We start from the raw sequence: 19,766 nt of genomic DNA, 5'->3' as shown, positions 1-19,766 counted from the left end.
TAGGAGAGAAGTCACACAGCGTAGTGGAGATAGGATGGATGCAGGAAACGCAGCTACAGGAGCAGAAGCTTCAATGACCGAGGAAACTAGGAATTATACAGCCGGAGAATTAACAGAATTAGCTACCAGGTACAGGCAGCAAGCAGGAGAACCTTTGTTAGCATGGATTCTCAGATTATGGGATCAGGGAGCCAATACTATAATATTGAACCGTCTTGAGGCAGTAGGACTTTGTAGTATTTGTATTGATCCTATGGTGCGTCTAAAAATGAGACGTGCAAGGGACACTACAGAGACTTTCTCTTTGCTGCATTTGGTGAGGGATTCTGTGGCACAAGTGTATGACTCTCCCATGGAATTAATACCACAGACACGATGGGAGTCTCTTGCAGATGGAGTTCAGAGATTGAGAGAAATCGCAGGTATAGGTGGCATAACTCGCAATCCTTTGCCAGATCTGAATGATCACTTTGCTGTTGTTGAGGATTGGAAGGGACCAGATGCTGCAATATTGACAGTATTGATGAAGAATAAGTTCATAGAAGGTGCCCCAGCGTCATACAAAGCCCCGTTGTTCACTATGTTCAGTGCACTTATGGGAAATTCCACTAATGTCTACACAGCATGCAATTTAATCTCCCAGCTATCTGCTCTAGAGAGAGCAAAAGTATCAAAAAATAGTACAGTAGAGAGAGTAGATCAAGAAAGGAGAAAAGAGGATGATACCCAAATTAGAAAGAGCAGGAAGGAGTTGTTTTGTGACCTGATAGCTAGTGGAGTTCCATTCCAGGAGATAGATGGGATCTCTACAAGTGACCTGTTGAGGAGATGGCAAGATCTGAGGAGAAAAGGTAAATTGCAACTCGCCAGACCCAAGAGGGTGGCGACAAATGAGATAGGGGGTTGGAAAGATAGAGGTGGAACACCTGATGGAGAAAGCCCCCACTGTAACCGCCCCTTGCACTCTTCCAATACCATGGCATACTACAACCCCTGCCAAGATTCCCTCATGGACTTATTTTAAATGCAGATTTTAGATAAAAGTTCTTGAATATCCCTGAAAATTGTTGCTTGAACAGTTTTGCCATTTTTTGATGTCTAATGATGTTTGTTTTCATTCTACAGTTTTTTAGAGAATTACTCCTGTGAGCATACTATGAAGTATGCACTGGCTGATATATGAAGATAAATACTCTTGTGAGCATACTGTGACGTATGCACTGGCTGATATATGATGAATTGGGTTTGGTCTTGGTGATGCATAAATGTGCATTCCTCACCTGAGGGTTTGTAATACACCTTGATGTTTTAAAAGGCAAAAGACCACAGCAGATACAAGATGATTCTGTATGTGGGAGCCATGAGAGAAACATACAAGGAAAAGAGGGAGTGACAGCACAGACAATGAATTTAAGACTGACCTAAAGTTAGATGACTGATAATATACTGGGGGTTGACAAGATAATAGATGACTTATTTGTACTAAGTGTTGTATTGTCATTGTATGTGCTTTGTGTATTTGTCATGGATATCCCTTGATTAAAATTGGTTCACAGCCAAAGAAAAAATCCACGTGGTATTTTTATTTTTACCTTTTATTTGGTATATTTTTATTTTTTATGAGCTCATTTTTTGAATTTTAATTGTGCTGTGTTTAGCATTCTTGGTTTTTTAAAGGAATTGTTTTTTTTCTCTTTTCAGTCCACTACATGTTGGATTGGGAGGTGGGGGGTGTAATTAACCTTTTATTTGTTTGCAGGAGTGAAAGAAGAAACCTTGGCCGTTTAATTACAGTGCACAGTAAGTAGTTCATTCCTGCAGTAGTAAAAAAGGAGTCCATCCACCCAATACAAGATTATATTTTATGACTTATTTTTGAGTTTTAACATTTTTTATTTTTTGGGAGCTCCCGTGCAAATTGGGTTTTGAAGAATATATATGTTAAATGATTTCAATGAATGCTAGTTTGTTAATGTCTTGATATAGCTTTGTTCACCTACACCTGAGTCATACAATGCAAATGTGTGGGTACCCAAACTGTGTGTTTGTCTATATTAGAGTTGAGCGACTTTTGGTTTTTTAGGGTCGAGTTTCGTTTCGTGAAACCCGACTTTTCCAAAAGTCGGGTCGAGCAAGATCGTCCGATTATAGGGAAAAGTCGGGGTCGTCCCGAAACACGAAACCCAATGTAAGTCAATGGGGAATAAAAGTCGGCAGTGAGAGGAGGACAGGAAACACACCTACAGTGCCCATTTGAATGCCAAAAGCATCAATTCTTCTTACTTAAGCTTGTCAACCTTAATTAACTTCATAATACAAGTTACGCACTGAAAAATGGGGGTTATTTGGCTAAAGTTGTGGGGGGGGAGGGCTGGCTCCAGGTTTTCATGTGCCCTGGGCGAAAGAGCGCCCCTTTAACACATACCACAACTCATCATGCTCCGATACAGCAGAGAAATAGCGGTATAGTACAATGAAAAATACTTCACTTTTTACATCTCATGACGAGGCCCATCTATTTCTCCATACAGAATCATTGGTCCCATATAATGTTTGAAACAGTATATGATGAGCTCCACATAATGCTACAGTATATGTTGGTCCCCATGGATGAAGCTCCACTGTGTTATGGGCCCAAATAATGCTCCAAACATAATGGGCCCCATTTCTAATGCTCTAGTGTATAATGGGCCCTGTAAATGCTGCTCCAGTGTCTGATGTCCACCTTTGGAATGTTCCAGTGTATGGTGGGCCCCATCTATCATTCTCCAGAGTATAGTGCTCCCCAAAAATTGCTGTCCCAACATTGAAAACAATCAAATAAGTCTCCTCGCTAGGGAATCCCTGTACTAGTCTGGACTCCTCGTCGTCCCCATCTTCCATCTCACTGCACAGTATTTCAACCTTGCAAGTGCTGTGATCCTGAGCAAGCAGGGGGGGCCCACTCGTTGGCGACGGCACTGGCACAGGGCCCCTGATAGTACGGTGGTGTGTCTGATGGCGGGTGGGCCGAACCTGCACTTTCATCTGCAGCTTCCTCTTTGTCACCGTGTAAGATGGAACTGTATATGGGAAGGGTAACCTGAGTTTCATCAGGGTCAGATTCAGGCCGTGTAGCGTGCGAGGGGAATGTAGTGGTGTGGGTCAATGTACCAGCAGATTCATCGAGCAGTGGCTGGGCATCAGTGCACTTGTGTCGCCCCCAGGAGTACGGTTGCCACAGTGGCATTACCTTCCTCCTAGGGAGTGTGATGTCATGCTTGGGAGCAACGAAGGATCTCTCTAGCAGGTTAACTGATTGGGCGGCGTTATTCCCACGAGTCATGACCCTCCAAACAGCGTTCATGAAGGCAAAGTGTTTGTTTTACGTGGGCAGTATGGTTGCAAAGCTGAACCTTAAAGGAATGTCCAGAAGGGCACCACCAGGAGTGGAGCCTACGGTTTAATTCGACTCCACTTGGGAAACCTCAACCATGCCAGCTACAGAACAGATGCACACATTGCAAGCTTAATTCCGTTAACGAACGAGACTCCGTCATGCCCCGCGGTCCGAGTCCGGCTTACTAGAGGGACACGTGAGGCTCTGGAACATGAGATTGGCCAATAACTGGTGTGTCATGCCCTTACATGTCCGTGGCTGCATGTGCGCTACACTGAAAAGGCCAGCGTTTGTCGCTTACAGGTGCAGATAACCCGCTGAACAACGTTCGTGATGGGGATCTGTGATTACAATTATTACCCGCGAGCGATGATTTCCCAGTAAGTGCAGGTCAACCGCAGTTCCGGAATTAGGCCTAACCGTCATTCCTGAAAAAATTAAAAACTTACGTGTGCAAACCACAGGTGCTGTAGCTTGCTTAACAACTCGCCAGCCGTTCTCACGCCCAGTATGGATTACACGTGATTGCACAAAGGTGAGAAAGGGTACCGTATCCCCAGATAACATGTATGGATAGCGTACACATTCAAAATATATGTCTATACATCAGGAGGCAGGCTCAGACGGTGTTAGGCCCAGTATGGATTGCACGTGATTGCACAAAGGTTAGAAAGGGTACCGTATCCCCGGATAACATGTATGGATAGCATAGTGTACACATTCAAAATATATGTCTATACATCAGGAGGCAGGCTCAGACGGTGTTAGGCCCAGTATGGATTGCACATGATTGCACAAAGGTTAGAAAGGGTACCGTATCCCCGGATAACATGTATGGATAGCATAGTGTACACATTCAAAATATATGTCTATACATCAGGAGGCAGGCTCAGATGGTGTTAGGCCCAGTATGGATTGCACGTGATTGCACAAAGGTTAGAAAGGGTACCGTATCCCCGGATAACATGTATGGATAGCATAGTGTACACATTCAAAATATATGTCTATACATCAGGAGGCAGGCTCAGACGGTGTTAGGCCCAGTATGGATTACACGTGATTGCACAAAGGTTAGAAAGGGTACCGTATCCCCAGATAACATGTATGGATAGCGTACACATTCAAAATATATGTCTATACATCAGGAGGCAGGCTCAGATGGTGTTAGGCCCAGTATGGATTGCACGTGATTGCACAAAGGTTAGAAAGGGTACCGTATCCCCAGATAACATGTATGGATAGCGTACACATTCAAAATATATGTCTATACATCAGGAGGCAGGCTCAGACGGTGTTAGGCCCAGTATGGATTGCACATGATTGCACAAAGGTGAGAAAGGGTACCGTATCCCCAGATAACATGTATGGATAGCGTACACATTCAAAATATATGTCTATACATCAGGAGGCAGGCTCAGATGGTGTTAGGCCCAGTATGGCTTGCAGGTGATTGCACAAAGGTGAGAAAGGGTACCGTATCCCCGGATAACATGTATGGATAGCGTACACATTCAAAATATATGTCTATACATCAGGAGGCAGGCTCAGACGGTGTCAGGCACAGTATGGATTTGACGGCCCAGATTACACAGCGGAGGAGCAGGGAGAGGTAAAGATTGCAAATGCTGGGGCCCTGCCCAAGCAAGGGGGGCCCACTCGTGGGCGTCGGTACTGGCACTGGGCCCCTCATAGTACAGCGGTGTGTCTGACGGCGGGTGTGCACCACCACCGTCAGAGACACTTGATTGCACTATGAGGGACCCTGTGCCAGTGCCCGCGCCCAAGAGTCGGCCTACCCACCTGTCCAGGGCAACGGCACTCGCACGGTGTCGTGCGCTAGGTGGTGACCCCGGCCATGGGGGGGGGGCAGCACAGTTAGGGAGTTTTAGAAAGTGGCATATGTTGATGTTGGACATTCAGCTGATGCAAAAGGCGAAATAGGTGAAGTCTCAGGAAGAGGTGGACCAAAGCAAGCCATTTTTCTGTCACCCTATGTGTCATCAGGGGAAGGTGGGACAAAATCCTTGGAAACCCATGCATGGTTCATTTTAATGAAGGTTAGATCATCCACATTTTGGGTTGACAGACGGGTCCTTTTTTCTGTCAGGATTGATCCAGCTGCACTGAAGACTCTTTCCGATAGCACACTTGCAGCTGGGCAAGCGAGCTCCTGTAAGGCATATTGGGCCAATTCAGGCCAGGTGTCCAGTTTAGCGGCCCAATAGTCAAAGGGGAATGACCTGTGTGGGAGAACATCGATATGGGAGGAAACGTAGTTTGTAACCATAGTTGACAACTGCTGTCTCCTGTCACTTTCCATCGATGCAGTATTACCAGTTGTGTGAGCGGTATTTGAAAAATCAGTCCACAACATTGTCATGAAACCCCTGTCTCCAACGCCACTTCTGCTGTGTGCACCACGAACACCTCTGCCATGCTGCCCCCGGCCCGTACGGCTCGTGTGAGAACCATCACCGCTGCTGTGTGCTGGGAATGCCTCAAGCAACCGATTTACCAGAGTTGCTTGTTTATTAGCCAATATTAGGTCAAGGTTCTCCTGTGGCATGATGTTTTGTAATTTGCCTTTATAGCGTGGATCCAGGATGCTGGCCAACCAGTAGTCGTCATCGTTCATCATTTTGGCAATGCGGGGGTCCCTTTTTAGGATCCGCAAGGCATAATCTGACATGTGGGCCAATGTTCCCGGTGTCAATGATGCACTGCGAGTGCTGGTTGGAGGAGCACTTTCTGGCAAATCCACATCCCTCCAGTCACGCACAAACCCTGTACCAGACCTTGCCACGCCAACATTTTCACTTGCCCCACGAGATGCATCCTCCTCCCCTAAGTAATCATCCCCATCATCATCCTCCTCCTCCTCTTCTTCCTCCACCTCGTCCAGGAGAGGTCCCTGAGCAGACAATGGCTGAATGTCATCAAGGATTCCCTCCTCCTCTTCCTCCTCATCAACATTGGCTGCAGACGCCTGCTCCTTAAGGTGCGTCAAAGTTTGCATGAGCAGACGCATAAGTGGGATGCTCATGCTTAGGATGGCGTCGTCTGCGCTTACCAGCCGTGTGCATTCCTCAAAACACTGAAGGACTTTACAGAGGTCTTTCAGCTTCGACCACTGCACACATGTCAACTCCATGTCTGCTCTCAAAGTGCCTGGCCGTGTATCCTCCCACAAATGCATTATGGCCTGCCTCTGCTCGCACAGCCGCTCCACCATGTGCAGGGTGGAGTTCCACCTTGTTGCAATGTCGATAATGAGGCGGTGGTTGGGAAGGTGGAGCAATCGCTGCAGCTTCTGCATACGAACGGAGTGTACAGGCGACCGGCGGATGTGCGCGCACAGTCTTCGCACCTTCTGGAGCAGGGCTGTTAACTCCGGATAATTTTTGAGGAAGCACTGCACCACCAGGTTCAAGGTGTGAGCCAAGCGAGGTATGTGGCTGAGTTTTGAAAGGGCTATGGCTGCCACAAAATTACGGCCGTTATCACTAACTACCTTGCCTGCCTCAAGATGTACACTGCCCAGCCATGACTCAGTTTGTCGCTGAAAGTACTCGGCCAGCACCTCGGCGGTTTGTCTGTTGCCCAAACACATCATCTACAACACAGCCTGCTGACGCTTTCCACTAGCTGCTCGATAGGGGGACACATCGTGTGCAACAGTGGCAGCTGCAGATGGAGTGCTCGTACGACTGCGCTCTGTGGACGAGCTTTCGCTTCTGGACGAGGAGGAGGAGGGTCGAACACCTACAGCCAACTGTTTCCTATACCGTGGGCTAGGCAGCACTGTCCCACCACCGCTGTCCCCTGTGGACCCTGCATCCACCACATTAACCCAGTGCACAGTGATGGACACGTAACGGCCCTGGCCATGCCAACTGGACCATGCATCAGTTGTGAGTTGCACCTTTCCGCTCACTGACTGCTTGAGTGCATGGACAATGCAGTCTTTCACATGATGGTGGAGGGCTGGGATGGCTTTGCGAGAGAAGAAGTGGCAACTGGGTAGGTCATAGCGTGGTACTGCATAGGCCATGAGTTCGCGGAAAGCTGTGCTTTCCACCAACCGAAAGGGCATAATCTCAAACGAGATTAGCTTGGCAATGTGGGCGTTCAAACCCAGTGTACGCGGATGAGAGACTGAGTACTTTCTTGACCTACTCATAGTGTCTGGGAGGGTGAGCTGGACTTGAGAGCTGCATATGGTGGAAGTAGCGGTGGACAGGGCGGACTGAGAGAGGGTTGATGATGGTGATGGAGTTGTTGTTCTTTCTGATGGCCTAGAATCAGTCTTTTGTTGATATAACAGTGGGATTCCCTGACTGCTGTGGCCTTGCAACGACACCTCAACATTTGCTGCTGTGCTAACCGGTGGGCTTACAGTGGGGGAAACAATGTAGCATTGCTGACTACTTTCGTTGTGATCAGTTGCACATGTGGCACTTGAGGTTTGGTGTTGTGTCCACGCTTGCAAGTGCATGCTGGTTAAATGTCTAAGCATGCAACTGGTATTCAAATTTTTCAGATTTTTCCCTCGGCTAAAGGTCTTTGCGCACTTCTTACAGATAACCTTGGCCTGATCATGAGGATTTTGTTCAAAAAAGTGCCACACTGCACTCTTCCTACTTTGGCAGACATTTTGCGGCCTAGCACGCTGTGATGTTTTGACCCTCTGGACAAGCTGTCCAGCAACTATTTTGATGTTTGGAACCTGTCTTTGGAGTGCTCCGGGCCTGCCAGATAACAGCTGTTGCGATGTCGATGTCTGCTGTGGATGCTCCTCATCTGAGCTATTGGAAGCAGCACCCTCTTCCCCCAATGGATGCCAATCTGGGTCAACAACTGGGTCATCCATCACCTCCTCTTCTATGTCATGTGCACCTTCCTCTGTGTCACCGTGTATGGTGGTATAGTGTGTGGGAAGGGGCACCTGAGTCTCATCAGGGTCAGAATCTGGCTCTGTACATTGCGAGGACAATGTAGTGCTCTGAGTGAATGTACCAGCAGAATCATCCATCAGCGGCTCTGCATCAGTGCACTCCATGTCAGATTCATCTTGGCCTGGGTAATTCACCATTTCACTTGATAATCCAGGCATGGTATGTGAAAACAGCTCCATGGAGTAATCAGTACTATGGCCTGCATCATCCTTCAATCTTGGTTGGGGTGAAGGACACAAGGAAAGGTGTGGTTCATGAACATGAGCCTCCAATGATGACTCAGTGCTTTTACTTTTTACAACTGAAGAAGTGGAGGCGATAGAGCTGGAGGCTGAGTCAGCAATGTAAGACAAAACTTTTTCCTGATGCTCTGGCTTTAAAAGCGGTTTGCCAACTCCTAGAAAACTAAGCGTTCGAGGCCTTATGTAGCCAGACGATGACGAAGGCTCAACACCTCCTGCATTCGGTCCTATTTTGCTCTTGCCACTACCATCAGATCCACCACCAACACCATCATTACCAGCTGCCAACCCCCGCCCAATTCCACGGCCTCTTCCACCAGACATCCTCATTTTTGGTAGAAATGTAGACAAAATACAACAAACTATATAGTAATGTAAAACAAGGTACAAGGTGTCTATAGGACAGGGGAGATTTTGAATTTCTGCAGACACTTGTGGACACTGGACACTTTTGGATTGTGTGAGGCCCACTGAATATCTGAGCGCTCTGTCACAGGCTCGATGGCAGAGCTGTGACCAAAGTCACTAGAGGATAAGGGAGATTTTGAATTTGTGCACACACTTGTGGACACTGGACACTTATGGATTGTGTGAGGCCCACTGAATATCTGAGCGCTCTGTCACAGGCTCGATGGCAGAGCTGTGACCAAAGTCACTAGAGGATAAGGGAGATTTTTAATTTCTGCACACACTTGTGGACACTGGACACTTATGGATTGTGTGAGGCCCACTGAATATCTGAGCGCTCTGTCACAGGCTCGATGGCAGAGCTGTGACCAAAGTCACTAGAGGATAAGGGAGATTTTGAATTTCTGCACACACTTGTGGACACTGGACACTTATGGATTGTGTGAGGCCCACTGAATATCTGAGCGCTCTGTCACAGGCTCGATGGCAGAGCTGTGACCAAAGTCACTAGAGGATAAGGGAGATTTTGAATTTGTGCACACACTTGTGGACACTGGACACTTATGGATTGTGTGAGGCCCACTGAATATCTGAGCGCTCTGTCACAGGCTCGATGGCAGAGCTGTGACCAAAGTCACTAGAGGATAAGGGATATTTTTAATTTCTGCACACACTTGTGGACACTGGACACTTATGGATTGTGTGAGGCCCACTGAATATCTGAGCGCTATGTCACAGGCAGAAATTGGCTAGTGTAAACTACAAGGTGTATGTAGAATTGGGCAGAATAGGAATCTCCCTAGAGTGCAGGTCTGTAAGAACGGAACATGTCCTCGACTTATTCTCACAGAGTGACACACTGATAGCTTCACTGTGGCTGTGATAACAGCCGTTACACTGTACTGTGTGAGGAGCGTACACCGCTGTATGGTGTGAAAAAATGCACGCTCAGTACCTCAGCAGGACAAAAAAAAAAATTTTGATTGCTTTTAAAAAAGCAGTTTGCGGAGCAGTGGGTAAACAGCAATGCAGGAATGTCAGGAAGCCTTAGAAGGCAGCCCAACAACCAACACCACTGATACACCACTATATAGCCTCCCCTTGCACTGCACAGTGACTGGTGTGTTGTACAGGCAAAATCGCTAGCAGCAGAAGCAGTTTTTTTTTCTTCTTCTCAGCAGGACAAAAAAAAAAAATTGGGATTGCTTTTAAAAAAGCAGTTTGCGGAGCAGTGGGTAAACAGCAATGCAGGAATGTCAGGAAGCCTTAGAAGGCAGCCCAACAACCAACACCACTGATACACCACTATATAGCCTCCCCTTGCACTGCACAGTGACTGGTGTGTTGTACAGGCAAAATCGCTAGCAGCAGAAGCAGTTTTTTTTTCTTCTTCTCAGCAGGACAAAAAAAAAAATTGGGATTGCTTTTAAAAAAGCAGTTTGCGGAGCAGTGGGTAAACAGCAATGCAGGAATGTCAGGAAGCCTTAGAAGGCAGCCCAACAACCAACACCACTGATACACCACTATATAGCCTCCCCTTGCACTGCACAGTGACTGGTGTGTTGTACAGGCAAAATCGCTAGCAGCAGAAGCAGTTTTTTTTTCTTCTTCTCAGCAGGACTAAAAAAAAAATTGGGATTGCTTTTAAAAAAGCAGTTTGCGGAGCAGTGGGTAAACAGCAATGCAGGAATGTCAGGAAGCCTTAGAAGGCATCCCAACAACCAACACCACTGATACACCACTATATAGCCTCCCCTTGCACTGCACAGTGACTGGTGTGTTGTACAGGCAAAATCGCTAGCAGCAGAAGCAGTTTTTGGTGTCTTCTTCCCTGCCTAACGCTCTCCCTACAAAATCAGCAGCAGCAGCAGCTCTCTCTATTCTGAGATCAGCATGAGTAACATGGCGGTCGGCGTGCACGCCCTTTTATACCCCCTGTGACGCCCACCAAAGCAAGCCAATCACTTGCATGCCCTTCTGAAAGATGGTGGTGACCCGTGCCTATGTCATCACGTTGCCCACAGTGTCCGTGGATCCTGATTGGCTGAAAAAGAGCGCAAAGCAAACTTTTGAAACGCGACTTTGGCGCGTATGTCGCCGACCTCGTGGCCGACCTCATCCTAGGGTCGGGTTTCGTTTCATGAAACCCGACTTTGCCAAAAGTCGGCGACTTTTGAAATTTTTCGACCCGTTTCGCTCAACTCTAGTCTATATGTAAATGAGAATCTCTCCTGCTTACTGAATGAGTGCATTAGGTTTAGCCAGAGTGTGTGTTGATGTAATGTTTATATTATGTAAAAATAATAATTTGCTAGAATTGGGTTAATAGCAAATTGGTTTGGGTTCGGTTTTCCTTAACATGTAATTGTACTGATTCTGATTAGTAATAACATTATTTTGTGATCTCCATGAACATAATTGTACTGGTAATTATGATCATCGTTATTATGCAAATGTGATTGACATGAATTTGATGTGTTTGATCAGTGTATAAGTCCATACACATATGATATATATTTTATGTAGTATTATTATCTAGAGTAGAAATATTTGCTACAGTAGAAAATTTCAAAGGTCATTCTGGGCACAATTTGGACCAACAAACCTATGGTAATTTTGTTTGATTCATTTGATCAAGGGGTGGAAAACAAGCCACCAGGACTGAGTTATTTTGGACTGTTGCTTTGGACTGAGTTAGCTCTGCCAAGACTTTGGAACTTTCAAGTAAGATTGTGAACTTCACTTTCCCTCAGTGCAGGCTGTGTCTTGTGTGTAGACAGAAGATGTCCAATTGAGCTCTGAGACTGAGCCCAGATGATGCTGAACCGTCAACCAGGGTGAATCCTCATGACTGCCAGCTGATGCAAATGGCATTTAAAGTGAGGCCCTGAACAGCTGCAGCAATAGAAGATGAAAGGTACTCTTATGCTCAGCCATGGACACCTGCACTTCCCTCACCCATTGCTTTGGAGAAACGAGGGGTTAATGTCATGAAGGGCAGGGACAGATTGCTCTTTAGAGTCTGTTCTTTTGCTAACCAGGGAAAGTAGTGAAGTCACCCCAAAGTGATGAGGGCATAATAATCCCCGTGCTTTCCCTGGAACAGAGACCAATTTAAAAATTGCGGTCAAGAAGATCCGAAGAAAGAAGATTTCTACAGACATTTGATATTTCATTATCTGTTGGTCCAATGTTGTTTTTGTTCCGTTTTAAGCCCAGGATGTTTTTTTTTACCAAGCGGTTTTCTATTGGTAGCAAATAAATAAATATATATAGGAGCAATGCAAATAATGATAAATGGAATAGTTTAGTGGCAGGTTAATAAATTAAAGTGATTGAAACCAGGGGTGGAATGTATAGTACAGGTTATTTTTATATGGTTTCAATCAGTTTAATATAATATACACTGAGATGAGTAAGCAAAAGGTCACTGAAACTTACTTAAGATAAAGGAATGTAAATTACTGGTCATTTGTTTATCCAACAACAAAGGACCATTGATATTCAAGGCAACTACCTTAATTAGATTGGGTGTGTTAACTTTCCCCATGGATGTTATCATGTGCTCTGAAGCCCCTCCTCCAGCTTGCTCTATTTCTGCCATGTGGCACACATGAGGCCCCCTCCTGCAGCTTCCTGTATTATATACTGGTTAAAACAGGTATTGAGGGGATGTGTTTATAGCCAATGGACAATAGACTTGTGACATCATTCCCCATATGGTGGGGCTGGACACACCTTTTAGCTGGAGATTTTAAAAGAACTAGGACACATGTTCTCTCTCTCTTGGCTCCTGGAGGATGACTGGTCGATGTCTATCTGAATAATGTAACGTATGAATAATGCTTGTTTCTGATTAATGCATATGTATTTATAGTTTTATACTGTTTATTATTTGATTTCATCACTTAAGTAAATCAATTTAGTAAATTCAATTCTTGTGTGAGCATTTTCTTATTCATCACAATCCATTGGAACCCTTACAATACAATGTTGGTCCCAGATTTCCGGGCGCTCCTGCACTAGTACAATCAGCATCTCTACATTGAGGAAGTATGGTGCCATGACGCTGCAGGACTCCATGGAGGCGTACTTCCTGGATGCTTGGAGCGCTTTTTCAGCTAATTAGCATGTCTAAGCTTCCTGATGATGGATTGGCCCATTTCCTGTCACCTGCCAAAAGACCTGCATATTTCCCGCAAGCCACACGTGTGGTCCGTGTGTAATGCGTATTTTTTGCGCACCCATAGACTTGCATTGGCGTACTACTGGCGTAGTACATTGACAATCGCAGCATGCTGCGATTGGCATGGACCATAGAATACGGACGAGAAATATATGGCTGATGGGAGCTGCCCCATAGAGAATCATTTGTCCGTGTGTAATGCGTGGTTTTAACGCCTCTCACTCGTCAGTATTTCACTCTAGTATGACCCCCGACCTTAGGTGGCCATTCTAATAAGAAAAGTAGGAGATAAAAAGCATTCACACAGAAGCTATCAGAGTAGAAATAGTCATGTACTGCTACCAGGTTTACAAACATGAAAAAAATTCTACTTCTTCACATTCCTTCCTCCTTAAGAAGATGTGTGCCCTTCCTCAGACAGTTTTTACTTCAGCACCATACCTACATAAATGATCTGCATTCTGGTGCTCCTTCCCTGATCGATACTTTATTTGAAACCTAAATGGCTGTAACGCTAAATACCATCTTGTAATTCTGGCATTTTTGTCTTTCATGGTATGAATCCAGATAAGTGGATGATTATCTGTTACCAAGATGAACTGTCTTCCTGATAAATAGTAACGCAATGCCTCCAAAGCCCACTTAATTGCAGGTCATTCCTTCTCTATAGTGGAGTATTTTTGTTCAAGAGGACACAGTTTTCTACTTAAATAAAGAATAGGGTGTTCTTCACCATTAGCCTTTTGGCTATGGACCGCACCAAGTCCAACCTCTGATGCGTCCGTCTGTACAATAAATGGGTTGTCAAAGTTTGTGAATTGAAAAACAGGCTCTTTACACAAGTATTCTTTTATTTGCCTAAAAGCTAGTTTACATTCTTTAGTCCATACCACATTATCTTTCTTGTTCTTTTTAGTTAAGTCAGTTAGGAGAGAAGCTACGTCAGCAAAGTCTGGAACAAAACGTCTGTAGTACCCAACAAGACGCAAAAAAGATTGGACTTTTTTTGTGGTTGGAATACCAGCAGATTTGATGGTTTGTTCCAATTGCTCTCCTGGAAATTTGTGTTCTGCCACATTAGCCTCTGCTGTTTAAACTGCTTCAGAGTACCAGTTATTCTCCAATTTTTGTTCCTCCACATCAGCCTCCATTGTTCCAACTGTTTCAGGGTTACAATTATTCTCATCAAATTTTTGTTCTGCACATCAGCCTCCAATGTTACAAGTGTTTCAGGATTTATGTTATTCTCCACCAATTTCCTTTCTGCCGCATCAACCTGTGTTGTTCCAACTGCTTCAGCGTTCCAGCTATTTACCTCCAATTTTTGTTCTGCTACATCAGCCTCTATTGTTCCAACTGGGTTATTCTGCTGCATCACTCATAAGATCTTCCCTACTGGACCAGATACTGTAGAGCAGAATTAAGTCATGGAGTAGCCGAGTGACAGGGGTTAAGCAGCAAAAGCAGGACTCGCATTAAAGCAGAGATAGTTCAGTGATATAGCAGCTGGCATAATGGCAGGGCAATTATACCTGATGATATAGCATATCTAGGTTTGTTCCAGAGTCCAATGCAGAGTTAATGAGTGGTGTAGAAGAATTCCAAAGCGATGTAACAGAGCTAAGATAGTCAGCTGTTTTAAAGAAGATCCGAAAAGCGGTTTACAATAATGGCATTTGTGCCAACTACTTGATTACTCAGGCAGTGTTCCTGTTGCCTGAGCTGGCCTACAAGGACATCAAGATGTAAACATTAGGTTTCCAGTGGGCAAAAGAATAGAGAGGCAATGGAAGGAGGAGGGCATAGCGCCCATCGATGGAGACAGGACAGGTGAGTAACATCTATAACAGAAAAACAAAACATTCTCAGATGTTATTTCCTACTTGGCTCAAGTGACTGAGGATTTATCTCACCAACTTGACTCGTTCTCCAGAGTAGTAAAGCAAAAAGTATCTGTCAACAGTGAAGGAAAACCTTCTGGTTCTCTGTTACTCTCCATGGAGATGTATAAATTAATTAACAAGCCGTGCTTGTCCGGTGTTTCTCTCTGGTTGCGAGGCAACAGGCGCTGACTATTTCCGGGTACATCACTTCCAGTCATGCGCATTTGGCTTGACACGCACGCTGGTCTAATGGTGGAACGCAATAGGAATAGGTAATGAGTAACACTTAGCAAATGGCTGGGCAAAGTGGATGACGTGTATCCTCTGTGACCGTGCACCCAATGGGCTTAGCTGATACATGATAGCGGGGGCTATTTAAATTTATTTCTTGAGACCGCCGCCATGCCTATTTACATCCTGTTATCTTGGGCATCATGGAGCATATCCAGTATCAGTGGTACTAAAGTCTGTGGCCTCCTGATGAACCGTTACACCGGGGAAACACGTCGGGGCGACTTTTATGATAAGTAAACCACTGGGTGGTGTCCTATCTATTTTTTCATTTATATGTTCACTATGGAACAATGTAATATTATGACTATTTTTATGCACCATCAGTGGTCTCTTCATTGGTATTAATAGAGGCGATTATCTATTTTTCTGCCATAAATTGCTAATATATTGTTTGGACATTATGTCCTTTTTGCATGTTTATTTTATCAATCATGCTGGTAGCAATTTATGGTGATTTTGGCTCATTGTGTATTAATAGGCAAATTATTATTGTTTTTTTGTGAGGGCTAGCATTAGTAGCCCCTAAGGGTTACCTTTACTATAATCATACTTGTGGGCCTATTGTCCTGGTTACTCTCGCATTGCATTCTGTGTATATTAAGGTTTATCCTCTTTTTTTCCCTTCCTTCATATCTTATCTATTTGGCATTGTTTTCCCACCTGTGAAAATAGGGTGAGACAGGGGAGACAGGGTCAGTCGACGTTGAGTGGGGGCGCCAAACAATCGTATCTATTAGGGTGCCAACCTCCACGGCAAGGAAGGGTACAGATAGTTTATTGTAGCCTTTAACAAGGCTTTTTATATATTTTTTTGTCTTTTTTTGATCATTTATTCACGGGCATAGGTGTTCTTTAATTCAATTGAATAAAATTAAATTTTATGGGATACGTGTTCACTAAACTACTAATAAATTAATTAACAGCTGGGTGTCACTATTGTCAATCATGCCACTTGCTATATCTGTTGCAAAAGGGGGTGTAAATGACTCTCTACATGAGGCATGCAACACCCCTTTAGGCTCTGAACTAGAAATAACACAGTATATCACTTTTCCAGAATGTTCCCTTAAAAGGGGTTGTCTAGGCTAAACAAAAATTCCCTGACAGGCAGTTAATGATTTAAAATAATACATTTTGTTATCTCTTAATAGGCCATTACTTTGTTCTTGGTAATTACGTGATTATGTCAACTGCCACTGAGGCCTGTGATTGACTGTAGAGGTCAGGTCTGCAAGGGATGTTATCAGCAGTGCATATGATGACATGTCATTCCAGTCAGCTGACCACGACAGCCAATCACAGGTCTCAGCGGTCAGGAGACAGAACATCAGCCTGCAAACACCATCAGACTAGCCTGCCCTATAGTCATGCGTATGATGAGTACTATTGTAATTTATATTAAACCATTAACTATTTATCAGGGATTTTTTATTTAAAATGGACATCCATTTTAAGGATGAAGTTTTTTTTATCATTGTATAAAAGCTTAAAGGGGAATCAAAGATATTTTACAAACTGCGTTTCCAAGTCGAAGAAATAGTATACCTGTTTTTTTTCTTAGTATGCAATCACAATTACCAGAATACATTCAGTTTTGTTTTCAAAAATATCTAAATAAAAATTTTAAGGAATGGATTAAAAAAAATAAATAAAATTGAGATGAAAAAAATGAAATAAAATATACTTGGTTAATGCACTTCCTCTGTCCCTGCGATACGTGTGGCCGGTGATACGGTTGGTGAACTTTGGAGCAGCCTGTACTGCACCGCTCTTATAACAAATTGCCTAGAATTCATGAGCCCGTGATAAACAAGCTCTAGCCGAGAGCCCGGAACATGATGGATGTGAAGTGTTTTAAGCCCTAAATTACTAAATAACCTTACACCTTTCCATCTTGGGCTGAATCATTTAATACAGCAGTTTTCCTTTTTAATTTTGCCGTCTGGTCGGTGCCAGCCATTGAATTTTTTTTTGCCTCCATAAATACGATTCAAGGCTGCTACTTCTCCTGTAATACATAGATAAAAAAGAGAAAAAAGTGTCTATCACAACCATTCAACTCAACATTATGAAAGCGAAAAATGGAATTTGATTAGAAAAGATTTATTCTAATTTTCTGCTTGTCATGGGTGGTGAGTTTTTGAACAAGCGACAGTTCAGACCAGCGACTTGGTCACGCGGCAGCTCCAAACTTCACTTTTTCAAATGCTGCTAGGCTAGCAGAGACAGCATTGCCTCTGCACCACTGGAGAAGAGCAAGATGACTGAAGCTGGTCAGATCCGGTAATCTTCCTCGTGTCAAAGCAGTGCCTGCAGGCTCTTTAGAAAACAGCTGGCAAGCGCTTGTTCTTGCCTAAAAAACTGTCCACTCTCCTGACTGTAGAGGTAGAGGGTAATCAAGGAAATGAGCTGTAAAATTGAGAATGAAGAGGATTTTTAATTAAGAAGTAAATTAAAAAGTTGCTTGTTTTTGGAAGCACTTTGTAATTTTATCCATTTCAAAACTTGAGACAGCCTCTAGAAAGTAGAGAATGAACCCAACCAATTAGACTCCTACTGATTGCTGGATCTGGGATCCTGTGTCTCCTTTTTGATGGCAGCAATGATCTATCGAAGTGATGAAGTAGCCAAGAGGAAGATTGTCAAAAAAGAAAAGGGCTATTCCATAATTAACCAGTCAAACCAATAAAACCCCTATTGATATGCCAGGATACGGGGTCATGTGTTTGAAAAAAGCTGTCTCTCATGGAACGGAGGGATTATTCATGGGCCTAATGAAGATAGCCCAGTACAGTGCTAAAAGTCCCAAATGGAGTGGCAGTGTGAATGTTCAATTATTTCCCATTCATACAGGGCCCTTATTTGGCAATGTGATGTGTCGAAAGCAATCAAATTTCAAGAGCTCCAGAGGAAAAACTTCTTTGTTCAAACATTAGTTACATTTGTGGGGCATGGCCTGAGCTGGCGTTGGTGTAACACGCACTGCTCAGGATCTCTGAGGAGGCATCTCCTAAAGCGACAAATAAAGCAAAAGAAAATCACTCTCTTCGATAACCCACGGAAGGATTGCTTTCTCATACATTCTGATACCCCTTGTCTGAGCGTTGGACATTAAAAAAGACATTTTTGAAATCTGAAGACTTTTCCTGCCATTTTACTGCAAGGTGACACCATTTTGAACCGTGAGTGAAAAAATCCTTTCCCTGCTCCCTCCATTACCCACCGGCTGTCCTTGTCCTCAGAAAAAGTATCTCCACGCTTGTCTACCACATTTTAAAGATTTTTATTGTCTTTTGGAGATATTTTTTACAAAAATCCTGTCATATACCAGCTGATTGGCGGAAGGATACAAAATAGTCCCCACCCTGTGCCTAATCTGACAGGATTTCTCTTGTTGCATAATTAAAAGACATTGACTTTTTTTTGGGAATCTCTTCTTGTCTGTTTAAGACCCTTTGGAAGTCCCAGGGTGTCCTAATTTAGCTATATTCCCATGCTTTGTGAGAGGCTGCGGGAGCTATAACGGCTGCAGAGGGATCTCTTTCATCTCAACGTCCTATCTCAAGTACGCCATTTTCCTGTCATAACAGATCTGTGAGGCGGAAGGAAACAAAATAGTCCGTGATTTGTGCCTATTTCTATGTTACCACTTAAACTTTTGATAATATACAAAGGAAAGACGACCGTCCTATTCTCACCTAAAGAAGGAAGAGATTTCCTGTCCTACTACAGGACACATGACCGCCATAGAATCTCCAACTCTCAAGACCCTGGGTCCTCGTCAGAGAAGGGATGATCCAATGGAGAGACCTGGCCAACATATTTACTCTCCTTGTTATAAGGCCTCTCTACACTTCTTGATTATTTGGTCAATGTATTGTACTGTACTGCTTATTATTCTTCTTTCCACAGGTTTTCTCACTTCTCTACTACTTTATGGACTCATATATCACATGAGATTATTTTCCTTCTGGGAATCGTCTTGTTATGCCATGGGATGCCTCCAATGGGATCCATACACAAACTTTCCGCACTAAGGAATTAGAGCCTTCCGGATCGGCTCTTCCTGAAGAACAATTTTGTTGTTATTGTTTTTGTGTCTCCTTTGTTTTTGGTTTCAAATAGGAATATAGTTTGAGGTTTTTGGACAACTAAGTTCTACAAAGGTAGGTGCACTCTGGTTTCTGCATTTCCTCTACCCCACTTCATACGAATCCAGTCATTCTTGTAACATGAAAATAAAATTCGCATCATACAATGTCAGGGGGCTAAATAGCCCTTGGAAGAGATTTTCCATTGGTAGGGAGATTAACGGGATGCATCCTGAGGTTGTATGCCTTCAAGAAACCAAGTTCAAAAAAGACAACCACCCTTTTATAAATCTCAAAAATTTCCCATTGGTATTTGAATCTTGCGGCC

The sequence above is a fragment of the Dendrobates tinctorius genome, unplaced genomic scaffold, assembly GCF_039654945.1.
Source record: "Dendrobates tinctorius isolate UK_male_01 unplaced genomic scaffold, ASM3965494v1 ptg000057l, whole genome shotgun sequence".
In the NCBI taxonomy this organism is placed as follows: Eukaryota; Metazoa; Chordata; class Amphibia; order Anura; family Dendrobatidae; genus Dendrobates; species Dendrobates tinctorius.
Note: the sequence above shows the minus strand (reverse complement) of the source record.